At 45.6% G+C, this 21,269-nt stretch overlaps 2 pseudogenes; both read left to right on the top strand.

Annotated features, from left to right (window-relative positions):
• The first annotated feature begins 12,575 nt into the window (after positions 1-12,575).
• On the top strand, positions 12,576-16,820 carry LOC125535093 (annotated as a pseudogene).
• A 162-nt stretch (positions 16,821-16,982) lies between these two features.
• Positions 16,983-21,057, top strand: LOC125535095 (annotated as a pseudogene).
• Positions 21,058-21,269: the final 212 nt, after the last annotated feature.

Consider the following 21,269-nt stretch of genomic DNA (forward strand, 5'->3'; position numbering starts at 1 on the left):
AGAAGAAGAAGAAGAAGAAGAAGAAGAAGAAGAAGAAGAAGAAGACACCCTGACACCCCGACCCCGACACCCCGACACCCTGACACCACACCCCGACCCACACCCCGACCCCGACCCCGACACCCTAACACCCTGACCCCGACACGACATCCTGACACCCCGGCACGACACCCCGACCCCGACCCCCGACACCCTGACACCCCGACCCTGACACGACACCCCGACACCGCGGCACGACACCCCGACCCCGACCCCGACACCCGACACCCTGACACCCCGACCCCGACACGACACCCCGACACCCTGACAGCACACCCCGACCCCGACCCCGCCCCGACACCCTGAAACCCCATCAAGGGAGCTCTCCCCAATGGCTAGCCGAACACCATAGGGCCAAGGATAAGCGCGACCAAATGGAAGGTGTGCCACACCATCAAGGGAGCTCCAACCTGTTTGAGTACGGGGATAACTTGGTATGTGCTTTGCTTTATGCTAGCATTTATCCCTTCCAAAATGACTTAATATGCTTAGTTAGTTAAAAAAATGGCATAACTACCTTCGATAGCTCAATAACGACCTAATTAAACTAATCTTAGCTAGTTCATTCATGACATAATTAGCTCTAAAATGATATAATAACCTTAGATAGCTCTATAAATTGACTTAATATGCTTTAGTTAGTTAAAAAATGGCATAACTACCTTCGATAGCTCAATAACGACCTAAACTAATCTTAGCTAGTTCAGTCATGACATAATTAGCTCTAAAATGACATAATAACCTTAGATAGCTCTATAGAATGCCTAAATATGTTATAGTTAGCTAAAAAATGGCATAACTACCTTGGATAGCTCAATAATGACATAATTAGCATACTTTGTGTTGGAAATATGCCCTAGAGGCAATAATAAAAGGATTATTATTATATTTCCTTGTTCATGATAATTGTCTTTTATTCATGCTATAATTCTGTTATCCGGAAATCGTAATACATGTGTGAATACATAGACACCAACATGTCCCTAGTAAGCCTCTAGTTGACTAGCTCGTTGATCAACAGATAGTCATGGTTTCCTGACTATGGACATTGGATGTCATTGATAACGAGATCACATCATTAGGAGAATGATGTGATGGACAAGACCCAATCCTAAACATAGCACAAGATCGTATAGTTCGTTTGCTAGAGTTTTTCCAATGTCAAGTATCTTTTCCTTAGACCATGAGATCGTGTAACTCTCGGATACCGTAGGAGTGCTTTGGGTGTACCAAACGTCACAACGTAACTGGGTGACTATAAAGGTATACTACGGGTATCTCCAAAAGTGTCTGTTGGGTTGACACGGATCAAGACTGGGATTTGTCACTCCGTATAACGGAGAGGTATCTCTGGGCCCACTCAGTAATGCATCATCATAATGAGCTCAAAGTGACCAAGTGTCTGGTCACGGGATCATGCATTACGGTACGAGTAAAGTGACTTGCCGGTAACGAGATTGAACGAGGTATTGGGATACCGACGATCGAATCTCGGGCAAGTAACGTACCGATTGACAAATGGAATTGTATACGGGGTTGCTTGAATCCTCGACATCGTGGTTCATCCGATGAGATCATCGAGGAGCATGTGGGAGCCAACATGGGTATCCAGATCCCGCTGTTGGTTATTGACCGGAGAGCCATCTCGATGATGTCTACATGTCTCCCGAACCCGTAGGGTCTACACACTTAAGGTTCGGTGACGCTAGGGTTGTAGAGATATGATATGCAGTAACCCGAAAGTTGTTCTGAGTCCCGGATGAGATCCCGGACGTCACGGTATTGTGGGATGAAGCGGCCCGGACCAACCTTACACGTACACTTACGTGAGACCGGTTCCACCAACTGACATGCACTAGTTGCATAAGGTGGCTGGCGGGTGTCTGTCTCTCCCACTTTAGTTGGAGCGGATTCGATGAAAAGGGTCCTTATGAAGGGTAAATAGAAGTTGACAAATCACGTTGTGGCTTTCACGTAGGTAAGAAAACGTTCTTGCTAGAACCCTATTGCATCCACGTAAAACTTGCAACAACAATTAGAGGACGTCTAACTTGTTTTTGCAGCAAGTGTTTTGTGATGTGATATGGCCAAAGTTGTGATGAATGATGAATGATATATATGTGATGTATGAGATCATGTTCTTGTAATAGGAATCACGACTTGCATGTCGATGAGTATGACAACCGGCAGGAGCCATAGGATTTGTCTTTATTTTTTGTATGACCTGCGTGTCATTGAGAAATGCCATGTAAATTACTTTACTTTATTGCTAAACGTGTTAGCCATAGTAGTAGAAGTAATAGTTGGCGAGCAACTTCATGGAGACACGATGATGAAGATCATGATGATGGAAATCATGGTGTCATGCCGGTGACGAGATGATCATGGAGCCCCAAGATGGAGATCAAAGGAGCTATGTGATATTGGCCATATCATCTCACTATTATTATTTGATTGTATGTGATGTTTATCATATTTTTGCATCTTGTTTACTTAGAACGACGGTAGTAAATGAGATGATCCCTCATAATAATTTCAAGAAAGTGTTCCCCCTAACTGTGCACCGTTGTGACAGTTCATTGTTTCGAAGCACCACGTGATGATCGTGTGTGTTAGATTCCAACGTTCACATACAACGGGTGTAAGACAGATTTACACATGCAAACACTTAGGTTGACTTGACGAGCCTAGCATGTACAGACATGGCCTCGGAACACAGAAGACCGAAAGGTCGAGCATGAGTCGTATAGAAGATACAATCAACATGAAGATGTTCACCGATGTTGGCTAGTCCATCTCACGTGATGATCGGACACGGCCTAGTTAACTCAGATCATGTTATACTTAGATGACTGGAGGGATGTCTATCTGAGTGGGAGTTCATTGAATAATTTGATTTAGATGAACTTAATTATCATGAACTTAGTCTAAAATCTTTACAACATGTATTGTAGATCAAATGGCCAACGTTGTCCTCAACTTCAACGCGTTCCTAGAGAAAACCAAGCTGAAAGACGATGGCAGCAACTATACGGACTGGGTCCGGAACCTGAGGATCATCCTCATAGCTGCCAAGAAAGATTATGTCCTACAAGCACCGCTAGGTGACGCACCTGTTCTCCCTGCAGAACAAGATGTTATGAATGCTTGGCAGACATGTACCGATGATTACTCCCTCGTTCAGTGCGGCATGCTTTACAGCTTAGAACCGGGGCTCCAAAAGCGTTTTGAGAGACACGGAGCATATGAGATGTTTGAAGAGCTGAAAATGGTTTTTCAAGCTCATGCCCGGGTCGAGAGATATGAAGTCTCCGACAAGTTCTTCAGCTGTAAGATGGAGGAAAACAGTTCTGTCAGTGAGCACATACTCACTATGTCTGGGTTACATAACCGCTTGACTCAGCTGGGAGTTAATCTCCCGGATGACGCGGTCATTGACAGAATCCTTCAGTCGCTTCCACCGAGCTACAAGAGCTTTGTGATGAACTTCAATATGCAGGGGATGGAAAAGACCATTCCTGAAGTATTTGCAATGCTGAAATCAGCAGAGGTAGAAGTCAAAAAGGAACATCAAATGTTGATGGTGAATAAAACCACTAAGTTCAAGAAAGGCAAGGGTAAGAAGAACTTCAAGAAGGACGGCAAGGGAGTTGCCGCGCCCGGCAAGCAAGCTGCCAGGAAGAAGCCAAAGAATGGACCCAAGCCCGAGACTGAGTGCTTTTATTGCAAGGAAAGTGGTCACTGGAAGGGGAACACCCCCAAATACTTAGCGGACAAGAAGGCCGGCAAAACGAAAGGTATATGTGATATACATGTAATTGATGTGTACCTTACCAGTACTCGTAGTAGCTCCTGGGTATTTGATACCGGTGCAGTTGCTCACATTTGTAACTCAAAGCAGGAGCTGCGGAATAAGCGGAGACTGGCGAAGAACGAGGTGACGATGCGCGTCGGGAATGGTTCCAAGGTCGATGTGATCGCCGTCGGCACGCTACCTCTACATTTACCTACAGGATTAGTTTTAAACCTCAATAATTGTTATTTAGTGCCAGCTTTGAGCATGAACATTGTATCAGGATCTCGTTTAATTCGAGATGGCTACTCATTTAAATCCGAGAATAATGGTTGTTCTATTTATATGAGAGATATGTTTTATGGTCATGCTCCGATGGTGAATGGTTTATTTTAATGAATCTCGAGCGTAATGCTACACATATTCATAGTGTGAGTATCAAAAGATGTAAGGTTGATAATGATAGTCCCACATACTTGTGGCACTGCCGCCTTGGTCACATAGGTGTCAAGCGCATGAAGAAGCTCCATGCAGATGGACTTTTAGAGTCTCTTGATTACGAATCATTTGACACATGCGAACCATGCCTCATGGGTAAAATGACCAAGACTCCGTTCTCAGAAACAATGGAGCGAGCAACCAACTTATTGGAAATCATACATACTGATGTGTGCGGTCCAATGAGTGTTGAGGCTCGCGGTGGTTATCGTTATGTTCTCACCCTCACTGATGACTTGAGTAGATATGGGTATGTCTACTTAATGAAACACAAGTCTGAGACCTTTGAAAGGTTCAAGGAATTTCAGAGTGAGGCTGAGAATCAACGTGACAGGAAAATCAAGTTCCTGCGATCAGATCGTGGAGGAGAATACTTGAGTCACGAATTTGGCACACACTTAAGAAAATGTGGAATAGTTTCACAACTCACGCCGCCTGGAACACCTCAGTGTAATGGTGTGTCCGAACGTCGTAATCGCACTCTATTAGATATGGTGCGATCTATGATGTCTCTTACCGATTTACCACTATCTTTTTGGGGCTATGCTTTAGAGACTGCCGCATTCACTTTAAATAGGGCTCCGTCGAAATCTGTTAGGACGACACCGTATGAATTATGGTTTGGGAAGAAACCTAAGCTGTCATTTCTAAAAGTTTGGGGATGCGATGCTTATGTCAAGAAACTTCAACCTGAAAAGCTCGAACCCAAGTCGGAAAAATGCGTCTTCATAGGATACCCTAAAGAAACTATTGGGTATACCTTCTACCTCAGATCCGAAGGCAAGATCTTTGTTGCCAAGAATGGATCCTTTCTAGAGAAGGAGTTTCTCTCGAAAGAAGTAAGTGGGAGAAAAGTAGAACTTGATGAAGTATTACCTCTTGAACCGGAAAATGGCGCAACTCAAGAAAATGTTCCTGAGGCGCCTGCACCGACTAGAGAGGAAGTTAATGATGATGATCATGAAACTTCAGATCAAGTTGCTACTGAACTTCGTAGGTCCACAAGGACACGTTCCGCACCAGAGTGGTACGGCAACCCTGTCTTGGAAATCATGTTGTTAGACAACGGTGAACCTTCGAACTATGAAGAAGCGATGGCGGGCCCGGATTCCGACAAATGGCTGGAAGCCATGAAATCCGAGATAGGATCCATGTATGAAAACAAAGTATGGACTTTGACTAACTTGCCCGTTGAGCGGCGAGCCATAGAAAATAAATGGATCTTTAAGAAGAAGACAGACGCGGATGGTAATGTGACCATCTATAAAGCTCGGCTTGTCGCTAAGGGTTATCGACAAGTTCAAGGGGTTGACTACGATGAGACTTTCTCACCGGTAGCGAAGCTGAAGTCCGTCCGAATCATGTTAGCAATTGCCGCATTCTATGATTATGAGATATGGCAAATGGACGTCAAAACGACACTCCTTAATGGTTTCCTTAAGGAAGAATTGTATATGATGCAGCCGGAAGGTTTTGTCGATCCTAAGAATGCTGACAAGGTGTGCAAGCTCCAACGCTCGATTTATGGGCTGGTGCAAGCATCTCGGAGTTGGAACATTCGCTTTGATGAGATGATCAAAGCGTTTGGGTTTATGCAGACTTATGGAGAAGCCTGCGTTTACAAGAAAGTGAGTGGGAGCTCTGTAGCATTTCTCATATTATATGTGGATGACATACTTTTGATGGGAAATGATATAGAGCTTTTGGACAGCATTAAGGCCTACTTGAATAAGAGTTTTTCAATGAAGGACCTTGGAGAAGCTGCTTATATATTAGGCATCAAGATCTATAGAGACAGATCAAGACGCCTCATAGGTCTTTCACAAAGCACATACCTTGATAAGATATTGAAGAAGTTCAATATGGATCAGTCTAAGAAGGGGTTCTTGCCTGTGTTGCAAGGTGTGAAATTGAGCTCAGCTCAATGTCCGACCACAGCAGAAGATATAGAAGAGATGAGTGTCATCCCCTATGCCTCAGCCATAGGTTCTATTATGTATGCCATGCTGTGTACCAGACCTGATGTAAACCTTGCCGTAAGTTTGCTAGGTAGGTACCAAAGTAATCCCGGCAAGGAACACTGGACAGCGGTCAAGAATATCCTGAAGTACCTGAAAAGGACTAAGGAAATGTTTCTCGTTTATGGAGGTGACGAAGAGCTCGTCGTAAAGGGTTACGTCGACGCTAGCTTCGACACAGATCTGGATGACTCTAAGTCACAAACCGGATACGTGTATATTTTGAATGGTGGGCCAGTAAGCTGGTGCAGTTGCAAGCAGAGCGTCGTGGCGGGATCTACATGTGAAGCGGAGTACATGGCAGCCTCGGAGGCAGCGCATGAAGCAATTTGGGTGAAGGAGTTCATCACCGACCTAGGAGTCATACCCAATGCGTCGGGGCCAATCAAACTCTTCTGTAACAACACTGGAGCTATTGCACTTGCCAAGGAGCCCAGGTTTCACAAGAAGACCAGGCACATCAAGCATCGCTTCAACTCCATTCGTGAAAATGTTCAAGATGGAGACATAGATATTTGTAAAGTACATACGGACCTGAATGTAGCAGATCCATTGACTAAACCTCTCCCTAGAGAAAAACATGATCAACACCAGAATTCCATGGGTGTTCGATTCATCACAATGTAACTAGATTATTGACTCTAGTGCAAGTGGGAGACTGTTGAAAATATGCCCTAGAGGCAATAATAAAAGGATTATTATTATATTTCCTTGTTCATGATAATTGTCTTTTATTCATGCTATAATTGTGTTATCCGAAAATCATAATACATGTGTGAATACATAGACACCAACATGTCCCTAGTAAGCCTCTAGTTGACTAGCTCGTTGATCAACAGATAGTCATGGTTTCCTGACTATGGACATTGGATGTCATCGATAACGAGATCACATCATTAGGAGAATGATGTGATGGACAAGACCCAATCCTAAACATAGCACAAGATCGTATAGTTCGTTTGCTAGAGTTTTTCCAATGTCAAGTATCTTTTCCTTAGACCATGAGATCGTGTAACTCTCGGATACCGTAGGAGTGCTTTGGGTGTACCAAACGTCACAACGTAACTGGGTGACTATAAAGGTATACTACGGGTATCTCCAAAAGTGTCTGTTGGGTTGACACGGATCAAGACTGGGATTTGTCACTCCGTATAACGGAGAGGTATCTCTGGGCCCACTCAGTAATGCATCATCATAATGAGCTCAAAGTGACCAAGTGTCTGGTCACGGGATCATGCATTACGGTACGAGTAAAGTGACTTGCCGGTAACGAGATTGAACGAGGTATTGGGATACCGACGATCGAATCTCGGGCAAGTAACGTACCGATTGACAAAGGGAATTGTATACAGGGTTGCTTGAATCCTCGACATCGTGGTTCATCCGATGAGATCATCGAGGAGCATGTGGGAGCCAACATGGGTATCTAGATCCCGCTGTTGGTTATTGACCGGAGAGCCATCTCGGTGATGTCTACATGTCTCCCGAACCCGTAGGGTCTACACACTTAAGGTTCGGTGACGCTAGGGTTGTAGAGATATGATATGCAGTAACCCAAAAGTTGTTCTGAGTCCCGGATGAGATCCCGGACGTCACGAGGAGTTTCGGAATGGTCCGGAGGTGAAGAATTATATATAGGAAGTGCAGTTTCGGCCATCGGGAGAGTTTCGGGGGTCACCGGTATTGTACCGGGACCACCGGAAGGGTCCCGGGGGTCCACCGGGTTGGGCCACCCATCCCGGAGGGCCCCATGGGCTGAAGTGGGGAGGGGAACCAGCCCATAGTGGGCTAGTGCGCCCCCCTTGGCCCACCCCCTGCGCCTAGGGTTGGAAAACCTAGGGTGGGGGGGCGCCCCACTTGCCTTGGGGGCTACTCCACCCTTGGCCGCCGCCCCCCTAGGAGATCCCATCTCCTAGGGCCGGCGCCCCCCCTAGGGGAGCCTATATAAAGGGGGGTAGGGAGGGGCAGCTGCACCCTTGAGTCTTGGCGCCTCCCTCTCCCCTGCTACACCTCCCCCTCTCGCAGTAGAACGGCGAAGCCCTGCTGCGGTGACCCCTGCATCCACCACCACACCGTCGTGCTGCTGGATCTTCATCAACCTCTCCTCCCCCCTTGCTGGATCAAGAAGGAGGAGACGTCACGCTGACCGTACGTGTGTTGAACACGGAGGTGCCGTCCGTTCGGCGCTAGGATCTCCGGTGATTTGGATCACGTCAAGTACGACTTCCTCATCCCCGTTCTTTGAACGCTTCCACGCGTGATCTACAAAGGTATGTAGATGCAATCCGATCACTCGTTGCTAGATGAACTCATAGATGGATCTTGGTGAAACCGTAGGAAATTTTTTGTTTTCTGCAACGTTCCCCAACACTTTGGTCAAAAATGGCATAATAATCTTGGTTACCTCGAATATCACCTAAGCTTAGCTTATTTTCCTCGAAAATGACATAATAACCTTTCTTAGCTCCAAAATGACCTATTTACATAGCAATATCATTCTTCATGCTAGCTTGAGCCCTTAACTAATAATTTTTTCCTCTCTCTCAGGCGCACCACCACAAGAAGCGTGTGCCAAGTCTGTTCGACCTCTATGGCATGGCCCATATGGCCCCGTACAAGAAGGCCAAGCCATTCACGGAGTCTGGCCTAGATCATCTAGAGAGCTTCACCAACATCTCCTCCCACCACAAGCTTGTGAAGTACAGAGATGAGGGGAAGGCGAGGAAAGGGGAGGACTTTAACCCGAGCCAGGATCCTTTTGATACAGAGCTGGTGATGATATATGGTGGCAGGAGGTCCCATGGCTCTCGAGCCATTGGTGATGGACTGATACGTTGTCCTAAGACTCTCCCGCGGATCAAGAAGCGCCTGAGTAGCTCTGATCTTGAGATAACGCCTCGTGCACGGCCCGTGGAGCTCTCCATGGCGGTTAGTTATACGGACTCTCTCACCTTTCCTCCATTACATTGTGTGTGCGTCCGTCGATGATTACACTGCTAACGAGGAGTGCTGTGTTTGCAGGCATTGGTTGAGAAAGAGAGGTTGAAGACCCAGACGCTTTTGGAGGAGGCAAAAAGGGAGGCGGCGGAGAGGGAGAGGGAGATGGATGAGAGGACGGCTAAGCTGTTGGAGGAGGAGAGGAACTGGGACGACGCGTCTAACAGGGCCATATACGAGCTCATCGTGGTACGTTTCTCGTGCATATTAGCCCAATCATGCACGTAATGTTTGCATTACTAACTAATATGACTGACTCGTGAGAACCAAATGTGCAGACCATGTGCGAGAAAAAGGGTCAGGCCCCTCCGTCGATGCCCCAGATTGCTCCGGTGACCACAGTGAGTTTGATTTGAATGGTCTTTAGTTACTACTATTCACATTCCAGTTTGCATCATGCTAACGAGACATTATTGGAAATGATCTTTGGTTTAGCATGGCTCTCGACAAGCATCGACCAATCCTTCCGCGTCTGCCAATGTCGGAACCCCGACCGGCCCTTCACCTCCGTCTGCCACTGGCGCAGCCCCGACCATTCCTACACCTCCGTGATAACGGTATTTTTCTTCTTATTTAGCTTGTTTAGTCCATTTTTGACATAATTTAGCCTATTTAGTCCACAAATGACATAATAAGATGAAGAAAATCAAGGAAGAGGAAGGAAAGAAGGAATAGGAAGAAAAGACTTCTTCTTCTTCTTCTTCTTCTTCTTCTTCTTCTTCTTCTTCTTCTTCTTTTTATTTATTTTCCTCCTCTTACTTGTTTTTATTCGTAAATGGCATCAAAACCTTGCTAACCTCATAAATGTCATATACTTAGCTTGTTGTCCTCTAAAATGACACAATAAGCTTAGTTAGGTCAAAAATGGCATAATTTGCTACATTAGCTCGAAAATGGCATTTTTCTTATTATTTAGCCTATTTAGTCCATTTATGATATACTTTAGCCTATTTAGTCCACAAATGACATAATAAGAGATGAAGAAAATCAAGGAAGAGGAAGAAAATCAAGGAAGAGGAAGAAAAGAAGGAATAAGAAGAAAAGAAGAAGAAGAAGAAGAAGAAGAATCTTCTTCTTCTTCTTCTCCTCCTCTTACTTGTTTTTATTCGTAAATGGCATCATAACCTTGATAACCTCATAAATGTCATATACTTAGCTTGTTGTCCTCTAAAATGACTCAATAAGCTTAGTTAGGTCAAAATGGCATAATTTGTTACGTTAGCTCAAAATGGAATTTTTCTTCTTATTGAGCCTATTTAGTCCATTTATGACATAGTTTAGCCTATTTAGTCCACAAATGACATAATAAGATGAAGAAAATCAAGGAAGAGGAGGAAAAGAAGGAATAGGAAGAAAAGAAGAAGAAGAAGAAGAAGAAGTCTTCTTCTTCTTCTTCTTCTTCTTTTTCTTCTTCTAGTTTTCTTCTTCTTCTTCTAACTTTCTTGTTTCCCATTTTACAGATTTAATTCACTATATGAAAGCTTGCATGGATGGAGTGCTTGTTTCCCTGTTCTTCTTTTCGTTTGTATCGAAGAATAATGTGGAACTTGTTATATGGATGCATGGAACAATGTGTTGGATGAACATTGTGATATTAGTGTAAGATGTATGGATGAAACTGTGTTTCTTATGTATGTATGTTGTCATGGATGGAGCTATGTGTGCCTATGAAAAAAATATGTATATCTGTGTGTGAATTTCAGTGAAATTAAATGGATATAAATAAAAACATCGGATATATAGCCTCTTTGCCGTTTGCTAGCGGACGGCAAAGAGGACATGTGGCAGCTACCTGTAGAAACTGGGAACACTGGCTGCCTATTTGGTCAGTTTGCCGTCTGCTGGCAGACAACATAGCTGGCCACGTGGCAGCTTCCCAGTGCTGGCCTAGCTGAGCTCTTTGCCGTCCGTCAGCGGACGGCAAAGAGCGCCGTTAACCCCCTAACGGCTCTGACCCCACCCCACTGCCGTCCGTTGTCTTTATCGTCTGTTGGCTTCGGATGGCGGATGGCACAATCCTTTGCCGTCCGTTTCTAAGAAGCGGACGACAAAGAAGGCCTTTGCTGGCACGTGTTCAGACGGACAGTTTGCCGTCTGCTAGCAGACGGTAAAGAAGTTTGCCATCCGGGATCTATGCCTTTGCCGTCTGCTATGGCAGACGACAAAGAAACTGATTCCAGTAGTGCCTACAGTGTGTAGCTTCACAGTCGTTGTGGTCTTCGTGGCTTCGGAGGGGATGCGCCTAGGTTTGTTAGGAGTTCCTAGGAAGACCAGTCTGCCGGTGGGCCTGTCGAAGCCTCGGATTCCACGGCCGACCACGCCATGCAAGCTGCGGCGCTTCAGTGTGTTTACGAAAATTCGGTACTTCGATTTCATGGATCAACGGTTCTTATATATTATGAATCCGAGCATGATGCAAGCGTCCCAGCACCAACAGTTTTTATTATGATTGTACTTCTTATTGAAAGTATTTAGTTAGTACATATTGATGTGCTGTGTTGGTTACTTAGTTGCGGTAAAAACTACTCATATATTCTCTCCATCTCAAAATAATGATTCCCTTTAATTTTGTTTCGACTAGTGAAAACCTGAACTAACAGGCTCACTGATTCGATCATCTATGCGGTTTAAAAAACTATGAGTAACCAGATGATACCCCGCACGTTGTTACGGGAATGTTTGCAATATTTTAATGAGATTTTGATTATATGGAATATGAATTTTGAAACAATAGTTTCTGAAAGTATATAAGAATTAAATGTAAATAGCATAATAAAATGAAATTTTACATGCTGTTGTAGTGGATTTTTAATATGAATAGTTGCATGCTGAGGTGGACTTTTTCTTATGCATGTTGCTTGATGAGATGACATGCTTGCATGTTGAGAGAAATATGTTAGTGGAGGCTAGCTATTTAGATATAGAAGATATAGATGTTGGCCGAGAATCCTAAGGATTCACAATCCTGCATTTCTACGCACTCAGCGAATACTCCCTCCATCTATAAATCATGTAGTACTATTTGGATTGTGTTTAGTTTCTTTTAAGTTGGACTAAATTTGTACGAATAATATCAACATCCCAAATAAACATGCTTTGAAAATATATTTCATTTCCTGGTGTACTATTAGTGCTCTGGTTTTGATAATACAAATAGAGAAGTAGTACTTTTTTTTAGATGATAATGAACATACTTTCTTTGAAATTTGGGCTGACTCGTGGGGCCCATTCGTCAGCGCCTCTCGGTTGGAATCGACCCCCCAATCTCCTCCTTCCCGAACCTCCAATGGCGGAGACCGACCGGCGACCAACCCTCAGCGCCTCCCTGCCGTGGCTCGGACCGGCCGCTGCGTCTCCGATCCAGCTACCCGTACGCTGGGCGTGTAGCATCCCCGTCGCTGCTCGCCGCTGTGGTTGGTCGCCGACGGCGGTCGCCGTGGGCGTGCAGCGCAGGGATGGGATGAGAGAGGAGCGACCAGGTCGGCTCCGACTACCTCGGCGCCTCTCCGATGAGCCGCGTAGGAAGACCACGCAGCCGGAGGAGGGCCGACCGGGCCGACCACGCCACGGTGCTTCAGTGAGTTTCCCACAATCCAGTACTATCTGAATTTCAACGGACCATACGATTCATTCCATTTCAGAAGCAAAGGTGATATGATCTCCTGCTACTCGTTGAGACTACTACTTATAATTTGTTAGTCTTTGTGGTTAGATCTACAGGCTCTCTGACATTTTCCATCTTCACTGAAATGAAACAAATTGTCACTGCAATTAAATCTGGCTGAACATAAAATAGCAGTGTCAGTGTGGCATACATCAAAAAGTACAGCCGCAGCTCAGGACAGAAGAATATTTCAACCAGCATAGGAGAAAACAGGGGCTTGGCATCAAGGAGTTGACGTTGATGGTGCCAGAGGGCACGTTGGGGCTGGAGGTGTTCGCGGCCAACTCCATTTTAGTTTTTCAGCAGCTGTAAGGGCTGGCACTGCCGTCGCTTTTCTCTCCGACAACAGCAAGCAAGCATTGTTCCATCGACACGTCCACCTCTCAGGGCATAGAGGCAAACCATCCCTTCAGCGGACACAGCAGCCGCGTTAGTTCTTTTATAACTCAATTCTAATAGCAGCATCAACAAAGAGGTTAATGTTGGAACACTGGATAGTACAACGGAAGAAGCAAGCAGTTTGCTGACCCTTGGCAGGTCGCGAAACACCGTTATCTGTCAATACCACAAACAGGAGAAAATTCTGAATGTTTTGTGCTTGCTCAATCATCACTCCGGTCTCCGGGTTTGCAAAGTCATCGCAGGGTCAGTTTCATGCTTTGAAATGTTTGCCAGGCAGGAAAGGGATATACACTGTCCGGCGGAAGGTTGAGTAGCAAGTAGCAACTGCAGAAAAGTAAGGGCTCTTCATTTTTTTTCTGCTCCTTCTAGACTAGCAGAGGTCACTAGATGACCATTTCCAAATTTCTTCCAAGCCAGAAAAGATAAGACACAAACTTCTACACACATGTCTCTTTCGGTTTATACAACCTCATATTCAACTCTTTGATCAAAGAAAAGAAAAACACGGCTTCAACGGAGAAATAAAGATGAAGACCCATAGTGTCTGTCCTTGGGCAAGTCCTCTGAGAAGTTTCAGATATATATAGCTTCACCCAGCTTTGGCAGTTCACCCAGTTTCAGATATATGTAAACCGAGCGGGCTCTCAAACACACATACATGGAGGTATTATTTCTGCTGCTATGGGTGAGCTTGCCGATAGATCCATATCTTTCCTGGTGGACAGATACCTGAAGCAGCGGTCAGCGGAGGCAACTGAGGAGGAGAGGCTGCACAGCCTGCAACGGCTGCTACTGCGGCTTCATGTCGTCGTCGAGGAGGCAGATGACCGGCTCATCACAAACCAGGCCATGCTGCATCAACTCAGCATACTGAGACAGGCGATGTACAGGGGGTATTACACCCTCGATCTCTTCAGTTGCCGAGCCCATGAAGATGACAGGACAAAAGATTACTCTTTTGCCCCATCTAAGTTCAACCCTGCAAAGCGTGTATGTTTCTGCAGTGGCAACAGTGAAGGTGCAGCACAAGCTGAGCTGCTGGAGAAAGTTCTTGGCAGCATGCGGAACACAATTGAAGATGTGAGTGAGTTCATCATATTTCTAAACAGTTACCCACGTCTGGACCGTCAACCGTACAACATGTATCTGCTGCTGGATAAATGCATGTTTGGACGACAAATGGAGATGGAACTTGTGATGAACTTCCTGTTGCAAGCAGAGACTGCTCCTGGTGCTGCTGATCATTTGGCTGTCTTGCCAATCGTCGGTCCCAGGAAAGTTGGAAAGAGCACCCTGGTCGAGCATGTATGCAACGATGAAAGGGTCCGCAACCACTTCTCTCAAATTTTGTTTTTCAATTGAGATGATCTTAAAGATGCAAGTGTAGAGATCCTAAGAGATGGAGGTAGAGTCAAGCATCAAAACCATGGGATGGGCGGTGGAAGGACATTGATCATCATTGAGCTACTTCTGGATATTGAGGAGCTTGTATGGAAGAGGTTATATTCAACTGCGAAAAGTCGCATCACGAGTGGAATTAAGATGATAATTGTGAGCTGCTCTGACAAGATCGCAAGCTTTGGAACCACAGAACCCCTTAGATTACAGTTCTTAACTCAGGAAGCATACTGGTACTTCTTCAAGGTGCGTTCCTTTGGGAGCACGAGAGCAGAGGACCACCCGAAGCTCGCATCAATGGCCATGGAGATGGCCAATTTGACGAGTGGGTGCTTCATGTCTGCAAACATCATCAGTGGAATACTGAAACCAAATTTTAACCCCCATTTCTGGAGCATGGTCCTTGCAGCCCTCAGGAATTTGAACAAGACAAACATCTCAGTGTATGGGGATCGTTTCACTCTTCCTTGGCAGATGGTGGAGCCAACATATCTCAGTCTCAGGAGGGTGAATAAATGTGTCGTGTTGTTTCTTGACTACGAGACATGTTCTGCTGAAACTGGACCTGAAGCTCGGAGGATGATGAGCGCGCAAGATCTTCTCTTTGGAAGTGTGATGCTTCGAGGGAAATTCAAGGTCCATGCATGGACATCCCACCTGCCGCCTCACTACAGCTACATCGTTCAGTGTGAGGTACAGAGGCCACATCGCATGGTCACAAGTAACAAGCGTTTTCAGAAGAATAGCGGCTGATTAATTGCCTAGTCTTTTATCCAACACTCGAAGCGCATGCATGGGTCAGCAGAGTAGGTACAGGTTGTGAGCTGAGCCTGTTCTCCTTTCGGAAATACCATATTTTTCTTCTTCTTTTTGGACAACTCTGAAATAGTATAAATTTCACTGTTATTTTTTATATTCCAACTGCAAGTAATAGGCAATTAGGCACACTGTATGGGTCAGTAGTTTGGGAAGTTTCTTTGGGTTGGTGATATGAGCCAGGTACCTCTGTTTTTTTTAATCATGTGTACTGACCAGTGAGAAAGCATGCAAGTTTCTTTGACTATTTCCATTTGTCCACCTATTTTTTTCCAATTTCCATGATACCACAGGACGAGGCAAAGATATCCTGATAATACTGAAGGTTATCCTGATATCAACGGTCAATGCATTGTTTGTTTATTTTTGCTTTTTGACAAAATAGACCGCAGGTGGCCACAAAGTTTGAAATCAAGTCTGCATCCACATCAAAAAAGGAAAAAACGAAACCAACTTCAATAGTGAGACCTTTCAGGTTCTTCAGTGCGTCAGGTAACTTTAGAGACGGTGACAAGTCAACCATGCATTTTTTTGGGAAGCAAGGAGGATTTCTGTGGGACCTAGCATTCAGTGCCTGTTCTCAGTACGTAGAACCAATCCCCAATCTAGTTCGTTCGTTCTCGGGAAGAAGTGTTTATTCCTTCAACCACGAGGCGCTGTAATGCTCTTGCTTGAGGCTTCAGATGAGACCTACCAATGGCGGTGGACACGGACTATCCCCATCCATCCTCCCACTGTGGCCGCGTGTTGCGCAGAGCCTGGTGGTCGGCGACAGCGTCGTTGTTGCCATAGTGCTGCACGTGGAGGGAGGGGAGGCGCGAGGTCGGTGCTCGCCCTGTAATGCGGTGCTCCCTGCGGGTTCTCCCTTTTCCGCATTTGAATATGATATGGTTTCAGTTTCTGTATTTTCGCAACTGAATTTCAGATTCTAGCTGTAGGATTCGGATGATAGCACAGAGAAAATAGCTAACTTTGGGAGTGCTTTTACTGGGATAAATTCGATTACAGAGTCAAGTTGAGGCCATACCACTACAAGGGTTAACATTTGAGAAAGCATAGGCTTTGGAACACCCCCTTATCTAGCCATCCATTTCTTCATCAAGATTCGTGCAAGAACTTTTCTCTTTTTTGTTTCTTCCAAATGAAACAACATATGAGCTTGAAACTTTGCAGGACAACAAAACATTCAAACTAGAATGTGGGAAAAACTTTCAGATTTTTTTGTGAATTATATATACTAAAAGTATTATTTTTTACTCGAAAAAATCTCATTTTGTATATTTATTTCAGATGAAAAAATCTGAAAGTTTTTACCCACATTGTAGTAAGAGTGTTTTGTTGTCCTGCAAAGTTCAAAGTTCGTATGTTGTTTGGTTTTGAAGAAACAAAAAAGACAATTTCATGTATTGAGTTAGTTGTGTAGCACAGATCTCAAAGCAAGACTGAAGGGTAAGGATAAGAGGTGTCTGAAAGCCTGTGCTTAAAAAATCCACGTTCACACTACAAGTGGCGGCCCGGATTTAACCCGAATACAATGAGAGAAGCCCAGTGCTGCTCTGAACCTATTAAGCTTACAACTGGAGGTAATAGAAAATGGTAAAACTAAAGCTAAAGTGCAGCAAGGCCGTTGTCGAAAAGTTAACAGTGATGTATAGGAAGCTGGTAGCATTGGATGCATGATCGGATGATCCCCAATCACAGTGAGATTGCCCAGCGGTGCAAATCGGTAGGTTGTACACGGCGCTGTAACAAAATGAGTTGTGTCTTGCATTCTTCAGAGTTAACTGTTGATTCTTCATGTTTCAGGTTCGGATCCTGACAAGAAAGCTCTGCACTTGGCAGGCCTGCTACTTCAGTGTGTAGTGCCTGTGCCATCCACCTCCTCAGAAAGCAGCCATCACCTGCTTCCTGCTTGGACTTTGGTACAGCCAGTACTAATGCTGCTGTTACAGGTATCGCCACTTGTCACATTTCACTGCACTCTTATATATGCATTTCGATTATGGATTGGACCTATGACACTTATTTTGGCCTGTCTAACGAGCGTATGTTTTATTATTGATCATAAAAACATTGTGGTAAATCCATTAGTTTGTACCTATCTTCTTCACAGCACCCAGTGTTCAACGCCTCTCTCCAGGAATAAATCTCCAATTCCCTGTTACAACCATGCATTGCTCGGTTGCTCGTGCTCCACAGAGGGGGATTCACCCTCCTTGCCTTCATGCTGTGGCTTGGACTGGCCACGCTGTTAACTACCTCCTATGCCATGACATGCTCTTGGAGTATAGTATTGTTGGTTGATTGAATGCAGCTTGTGCACTGCATGGTCTCAACAATAAAAAAAACCACATGAGGAATCACATGTAGGCACATGCTTGAGACTGTGTTTATCCACCTAATTCGTCTTTCATTCCTAATTTAGTATGGACAAGCTAACAAATGATGAGTTGGCCTGATGGACACATCCAGCACGTACCTTCACATGTGATTCCTCACTGTTATCACTGTTCTTAATTTCTTGATTCTTTGGCTACCTGCTGAAAGTGGACAGTTTTTTTTTTTTTGAGAACTAGTGGACAGCTAGTTGGCCCTCCTTGTTGGCTAGCTCCTGCGGCGTGAAAATAAAAATCGCATGTATGTTGACTTGACTGTGTACTAGTACTTGATCACTTACTCTCTAATAATGCTAGGTAGCAGTGTCATAGTTGGGAGGTATCAACTAATGCTTTCATAACAGGGAATTACTAGATGCCGCTTTCTCCAGAGTTGGGCGGTCTCCACAATAACAAATGGTAATGAGAACTATGAGATGATGGCCTATATATAGTATGGCTAACGTCTGTCTTAGTTTCATGTCAGTAGTTAGCCACCTTGTTCAGTCTACTAGTAGCAGGGAGTATTGAGTGTCCTTTGTACTTCCTGCTTCACTGCTGGCCGGACACTTGCCTGAGTCTGAAGTCTGAACCTGTGCTGCTCGCTGCAATTGTGCTATCACTTGGTATGTGTAAACAAATTGCTAGTCATTTTCTGATTGAGATTATCTACTTTAGCTGCCTTAATTAGGTTCTTATGTCTAACGAAACAGCTATGCCGATCCTGCGGTGAAAATTCATTTCACGCAGTGCATGCAGGACAAGATCAATGGCTGGAGGGCTTATAGACTTCTGGAATGCGTGGGCGGTTCAGAGCCTGGTGCTGGTGAGCCTCACTCTGCAAGTCCTCCTCCTCTTGTTAGCCGGGATACGTCGGCGTGAAACATCCTGGCGGCTGTTCAGGTCCATCCTCTGGCTGGCATACCAGCTGGCTGATGCCACTGCAATATATGCTCTCGGTCACCTCTCTTTCGACGGTGCCACACGTCGCGAGCATCGTCTCGTCGCGTTTTGGGCACCGTTTCTCTTGTTGCACCTTGGCGGCCCAGACAACATCACCGCCTACTCACTCGAGGACAACAGACTCTGGCTGCAACACCTGCTAACTCTTGGTCTGCAGGCTGCGGGAGCTGTCTACGTCCTTTACAAACCTTACATCGGCACTCAGGACATGTTTGTGCTTGCTGTCATCTTGATGTTCATCGTAGGTGTTCTCAAGTACGGAGAGAGGACAGCAGCACTGAAGGGCAGCAACATGGACAGCATCCCAAGCTCCCTTAAGAAGGAACCACGCGCCAAATGTCATTTTTACCTTGATGATAGACCCCCCCCAAGGGGGATTCAAGGGGAAGATCGACGAAGAAGAATTCCTTATGTGGCATGCTCACTCCCTGTTCCACATCTGCAAGCACGCAGCTGTTGATTCGTCAAGCGGCATGGGTGAAGACAACCGTGAGACCAAAGTACTTGAACACCTCACATATGAACAGAGGTATGTGTTGATGGAGTTGGAGCTTTCCCTGATGTATGACATCCTCTACACCAAGGCAGCCGTCGTCCACAATTTATTTGGTTATTGTGTCTGCATAGTCTCGCCTGCTGCCGCCGCTGCCTCGCTTTTGCTGTTCCAGTTCAGTGGCAAAGCTGGTCACAGCAGAGTGGATGTTCTGATCACCTACATCTTACTGGGCAGTGCCTTACTCCTGGAGATGAGATCTCTGCTGAGTGCACTTGGGTCAAGTTGGACACTCCCCTTCCTTTGTGGCACAAGATGGAGTTGGCTTCAACATGAAGTTCTCTGTGGAGGGGGATGGGATCGGCTTCGTCGTCGGATTTTATCTCTTCACCGCCTCATAAAGGTCATGGGACTTAGCACATGGTTGAGGCCAGCAAGGAGGTGGTCGGGCACTGTGGGGCAGTATAACATGTTGCACTTGTGCAGTCGTCCCAGCAAAAGGAACAGTCCTCTATTGGGTAGATTTGTCAACATGGTGGGAGCCCAGGAGTGGTGGGACAGGGAGCATCACTCGTGGACCGTCAAGTTTCCAGAGGAGCTGAAACAGAGGTTGATGCTGTACATAGAGAAATTGGTCAACGATGGGAAAGTGAGCACACAGGGCATTATCAGGAAAAAAATGGGGCGAGGAGGCACTCAAGGCTTGTAATCTGGATGAAGATATGTTTGAAGATCTAAAAAGAAAACTAGGCGTTGAGTTCCAAGAGGGCGTCATTATCTGGCACATCGCCACCGACCTCTTCCTCCTCCACGAGAATCGGAAGAAAGCAACAGAAGAGCCCATGGAAGACGAAGCATTCTATGAGGAGTCTATCAGGGTGATGTCCAATTACATGATGTTCCTCTTGGTGGAACGTCCCTACATGTTACTGGGCCTTTCTCAGAGTAAATTGTACCGACTAACCTGCGAGAATCTGGTCAGCATATGGTCCAAAGAAGGCCAAGAGCACCCTGCTCCCAGCTGCGGCAACTTGTTCCGCATGTATGAAGACCCTAATTCCCGCACCAGTCTCCGGGACAAGAAGAAGCTTGCGGACATGGTGCAAGAAGAGAGGCCAGATGCCACCGATGAAGTTCCCCGTGTCTCTTATGCAATCGCCGTTGCCCGTGCACTGGTTTGGAATGACAAGCAAGTAAAGCGCAAGAAAACTCATTGCAGGTGCTCTTCGATGTGTGGATGGATTTCCTGGTCCACGGTGCTAATAAGTGCAGCAGGGAGTGTCGTGGTTCTAACTCTGACAGTAAGGTAGGGGGGTATGTATTGAGAGGCTAGATCTCAGCTATGGAGAAGTTGTAAATACACCAGGATGTACGAGTTCAGGCCCTTCGCGGAGGAAGTAATATCCCTACGTCTCGGTGCCCGGAGGCGGTCGATTGGATTATGTATGTATGAATTACTGAGGAGGGGGGTGGCTTATATAGAGTTCGCCAGACCCCTCCGGTCCTCAGTAGTGCAGGGTTAAAATACATTAAGACTGGGCGTTACTGGTAACGTCCCTATTAAAGTGCTATGATGACCATAAAGACTACTTAATGGCCGACCGTTTGCTTGCGGAGTGACTTTAGATCTCCTGTCAGTTGAGTGGTTGGCTTCGTAGTCGAGTGGTAGCTTCCTGGGCGAGTGTCTTGAATCCGTCGAGTGGGATACCTTCAAGTCGATTGAAAGGTGACTTCTTCCAGGGATGTCCTTGGGTAGGGCTCTTAGGACAGGTCCATGCCCCTACCCTAGGTACATAGCTTCATCATTAGCCCC

This window comes from Triticum urartu, chromosome 2, assembly GCF_003073215.2.
Source record: "Triticum urartu cultivar G1812 chromosome 2, Tu2.1, whole genome shotgun sequence".
NCBI classification, from domain to species: domain Eukaryota; kingdom Viridiplantae; phylum Streptophyta; class Magnoliopsida; order Poales; family Poaceae; genus Triticum; species Triticum urartu.